Consider the following 5000-nt stretch of genomic DNA (forward strand, 5'->3'; position numbering starts at 1 on the left):
GCTAGCGAGCCATGCGCGTCAGGTGGGCCATGGCTGCGAGGCGGACGAGCCAACATGGGGCGAGTCACACAGTTATCGAAAGCTAACCGTTTTAAGATGGGTTCTTAGAATTAATAACTGTTTATCAGCGCTATTTGAAATGGGTGCCTAGACTTAAATGCGAAATTCGCATGGCTCGCAGATTGTCCAGCCCCACCTAAGAACGTCAGCGTGGGAGGTTAGCGATAGAGCGCCGGGTACTTCGGGTCATTCTGCCGCCTACTTCGCACGACCATTTGAAAATTTTGCTATGTAGGCGTTTTTCCACCGTTCTCTATCACGAAAATAAAATCGCTTTACTTCCTTTACTAAACTCCGAATCATGGAGTTTTCTTCTTAAAAAAAAAAGGTGGATGGTCTATATATTCAAACAAATTCCGGCGTTGAAACGTAACGAAAATTAGCCGCTCTACCGTGAAATGTTACATAACAAATTCGTGTGACATTTCATGTGATCACAAAGCACGTGTTTTGATGTTTTACTGTGATGAATTTTCGTTGAGGAGAAGGACCCTGGGAACGAGGTAGCGTTTATACGACCTTCACTGGGTGTGGGTCATCATCTTGTCCTATTTCCAGCAATGCAGCCAGGTCAATGGTTCCGTATATTCACTCGCCATTTGCTTCTTTCCTGAGCGGCACTAACACTAACAACAATAAAAGCACGGGGACACACGCTAACACCAACCAGGTTTACGGTGTGGCCAACACATCACGCATGCGCACAACCATCTCACCCAGTCAATTAGCAGCCATGGACAGACAGACGTTTCGGCCCTTTTGGGCCTCATCAGCATGGCGTAGCTAAAATACCAGGCGGATGTTTTTAGCACCCCTTTAGCACCCCTAACACTAAGTCCTTTAGAACAAAATAAAAACAGCGGAGATAAACATTTATTTTCTTCTTCTCTCTCTTCCTCTCTGAAATCAATTGCGAAGGCAGTAATCGAGAGGGGGGCGAAAATGAATAGAACGTTTCAACCTCGGGGTTTTTACCGATGTGACAATAACTTTTGTACATGCACCTACATTATTACGGGATATAACTCCTACAGGCTACTGTTTTGCTCACACTCCTCGATCCAGTGGAAATGGTGGCGGCGTTGCTTTTCTATACCGGAAGGATCTAAAAATGGAACGACTCAAGAATCCTGCCTTCAAATCGTTTAAATTTATGGAATCCCTACTTAATGCTACCTCATGTGTGCTACATATTATTGTTGTTTATCGACCTCCTGGCTCAACTCAGAATGGCTCGACAACGGCTCTATTTTTCGACGAATTTTCTACTATGTTGGAACGCTTAGTATCACTGCCTGGTAAACTACTTGTAACCGGTGACTTTAATTTTCACATCAACAATCCTTTCGACAACACAGCTCGCCAATTTTTGGATCTGCTAAATTGCTTTAATCTGCATGTCCTAAACACCGTCTCACCAACTCACAAAAACAATAACATCCTAGATCTTACCATCGTTAGAACTGATGAACTGACTTCCCTAAACCCATCCGTTAACGATCCAGTTATCTCAGATCACTTTGCTGTGCATTGCAACCTGCCCATCGGCAAACCTCAAAACCCTAAAATGGTCTCTACTACACGGAACCTACACCATATAAACTTGCAAAGTTTTGTACAAGATATAACCTCGTCTACTTTGTTTAGCTCACCTTCATCAGACCTAACTGAATTGTGTGACCAGTATAATAATGGCCTATCTTGGATAAACATGCACCCTTGCGTACGAAGATAATCACAATCCGGCCCAAGGCTCCTTGGTATAATAACTACATCAGAGAACAGAAGAGAATCTGTCGTCGTCTTGAACGCAGTTGGCGCCATTCTCATACTGAAACTGATCATCAAGCCATATATTAATCAGTGCACTGTCGTGAAACAATCCATCTACACCTCGAAAATGAATTATTACTCTGATCTTATCAATGAAGTCGGTGTTGATAGCAAAGCTCTATTTCGCAATGTTGATCGTCTTTTACATAGAAAGGCAGAGAAATTTCTTCCAACATGCTCGTCAGCTGCAGCATTAGCAAACAATTTCGCTGAATTATTCGAAACTAAAATTATTGACATCCAAAATCAAATTAAAGTTCACTTGACTCCTGATCTCTTCTGCACATTTGACTCACCTTCACTAAAATGCCAACTAAATAATTTTTCACCTACATCTACTGATGAATTGTCTAAGATTGCTCATAAGGTCGTCTTAAAATCATGCATCTTAGACCCACTTCCTTCCGCACTGATGAAAGAATACTTTGAAATGTTTTGGAATCTGGTTATCTGCCTCCTTCTCTTAAAACAGCTGTCCTTACGTACACCTCTACTCAAGAAACCTTCTTTTGAGACAATCACGAAATCTTTAAAAATTACAGACCGATCTCAAACCTTACAGTAGTCTCAAAAATCATTGAAAAAGTCGTGGCTGTGCGCTTACATGAGTACTTGCTAAGTAACCACCTTCACGAGCCACTACAGTCGGCCTACAGGCCTTTCCATAGCTGTGAAACTGCTCTTGTACGTGTGCATAATGATGTCATGCGTGCTATTGATAATCGTCAGTGCGTTATACTTCTTCTTCTTGATCTGTCTCCTGCCTTCGACTCAGTCGCCCACGAACTCCTGCTTAATAGATTAAACTCTAAATTTGAAATCAGCGGAACAGCTCTCACTGGTTTCAATCTTACCTTACTGGTCGCACTCAATCTGTTCTGAGTAATGGGAATAAATCACAACCTCGTAACCTCAGTTGTGGAGTACCCCAAGGCTCTGTGCTTGGATCTATCCTCTATTTATTGTACGTATACTGCACCATTAGCTGACTTATTTCGACACCATAACTTGCAATTTCACCTCTATGCTGACGATACGCAACTTTACGTTTCCTTTTCAACAAATAATGACCTGGAACTGACTGAAGCTGTTGAACGTATCGAGCTATGCCTGAGTGATTTGGACAAATGGATGAGTATCAACAAACTAAAATTGAATAAAGAAAAAACTGAGTTCCTCTTTATTCACTCAAAATTTAGACTACAGCACTGCTTGCCGTCAATCTGCTTTGGTCAAGACACCGTCCAGCCTTCTCAAACTGCCATGAATATTGGTGTCACTTTTGACAGTACCATGTCAATGCTGCCTCATATTAATACTGTATGTAAATCTGCATTCTATCACCTTCGTAATCTATCACGTATCAGAGAATTTATATCAACGGAAACTGCCAAAACACTTGTGCGTGCCTTTATCTCATCCAAACTTGACCACTGCAACTCCCTTCTGTACAATCTTTCGAAATATGCTGTTAAAAAACTACAGTATGTACAAAACACCGCCGCGCGCTTAATAACATTTTCCTCGAAATTCAACCATATCAGCCATATTACTCCCATCTTGAAAGATCTACCCTGGTTACCAATTAATGAACGCATTTAAGTTTAAGATTTTAATTCTCACTTTCAAGGCTTTGCATGATTTGTCTCCCTCGTACATACAAGAACTGATAAATCTCTACCGTCCTTCAAGAACCCTCCGCTCATCTACATCGCTCCGTCTTAACCCTACCAGCTATAATTGTGAAGTCTTATTTATGGATCTAGAGCTTTCGCTGTCGCCTCGCCACAACTTTGGAACGATCTACCAGAACACATAAAAAACTCTGATAATCTCCAGATTTTCAAAACACGACTTAAAAGTTATTTATTTAAGGAAATTTTTGTATAACTTTTTCGTTTATGGATTAATTTTTAATTTTAATTTTTCATGACTTGTAAAGATCACGTCTGGATAGGAGCTAAATAAGAAATATTATTATAAATATTATTATACTAACGCAAACTAGTTACACATTCCATTCCACAGGCGAAACAAGACATATTACTCATTGCATCAACTGCAATTCAAAAAATGTTATCTAAATGGTACAGTGCAATCGTTCCCTTGAACAATACTTTACATTGGAGAAACCAAATCAAGACTCAAAGACCGTTTCAACGAACACCGCAGACCAGTCGACAAACCAACCAACGTCTCCAAACCTACTACAGTTTGAGAACACTGCCTCATCAAGAGTGAAATAGATAACTCACTCTTGTTTCTCACTAATAAACACACCACCAAAGACATTTCACTTATCCCACTCGAGATCATTCAGTGTACGCAAAGCAAGAGAACATAGCTGTTGTAGCCTTGAACCTTGCGGTCATAAGAAATATGAAATGTAATCCACCTTTTCCGCAATTGCAAAAATGAGCTAAAATTGCGTTCATAACTGCGAGGATCATAGCATCACTTGATTTCATATCCGCAGTTTACGTATGATCCATTTCATGTATCATTTCATCGTTTATATTTTTTTGCCGTTAAATAATTTCAGTCATCATTCCTTGAGGTTATTGTACCGTATCTGTTAAGTCCGTTAAAATCCTTATCATTATAGTGCTGTATCAATCACACGCCATATCACTATTCAAGTTGTAACGTCTATGTTAACCGTACTCAATAACCCTGACGAAGAAAGACAGTGCCTCTCGAAATATTGGCTTTTTCAATATATTTCTTCACCGTTATGCCGGCCTTGTTTTTTTTTTAGCTTTTTGTAATATTTAAATCGTTGATAAGGTCCTTTACCAGGATCCAGTATTTCTGTTTTGTTACACTGGTCCTTGCTTAGACCTGCTTAGAAAGTTATCTTTCAAAGAAAAATCTTTTTATTTGAATTTTGTTTCCAAGCCTCTTGTCTAATGAAAGGTTGTTTCTTGAAACCAACTTTTGTAAGTACAAAAATTTGGTTTTATCAACGGAGTTGATAATGTAAAGTGACCACCGTACAGAGAGAAGTAGTATACAAAAATTTGGTTTTATCAATAGAGTTGATAATGTAAATGTACGTTTCGAGCGTTTAATAGCCCTACGTCAGAGCGTCGATTCGCTCTGATGAA

The 5000-nt window shown here is 39.7% G+C and overlaps 1 protein-coding gene across 1 annotated transcript in view; it reads right to left on the minus strand.

The window, feature by feature from the left end:
* LOC138051172 (uncharacterized) overlaps positions 1 to 13 on the minus strand; it is a 1931-nt gene extending 1918 nt beyond the window's left edge. The window contains exon 1 of the mRNA XM_068897333.1: positions 1 to 13. This exon is cut by the window's left edge and continues 398 nt beyond it. The gene's annotated coding sequence lies outside the window, so the exon portion shown is untranslated.
* Between the last annotated feature and the right edge of the window lie 4987 nt (positions 14 to 5000).

Source organism: Montipora capricornis, chromosome 6 (assembly GCF_036669925.1).
Source record: "Montipora capricornis isolate CH-2021 chromosome 6, ASM3666992v2, whole genome shotgun sequence".
In the NCBI taxonomy this organism is placed as follows: Eukaryota; Metazoa; Cnidaria; class Anthozoa; order Scleractinia; family Acroporidae; genus Montipora; species Montipora capricornis.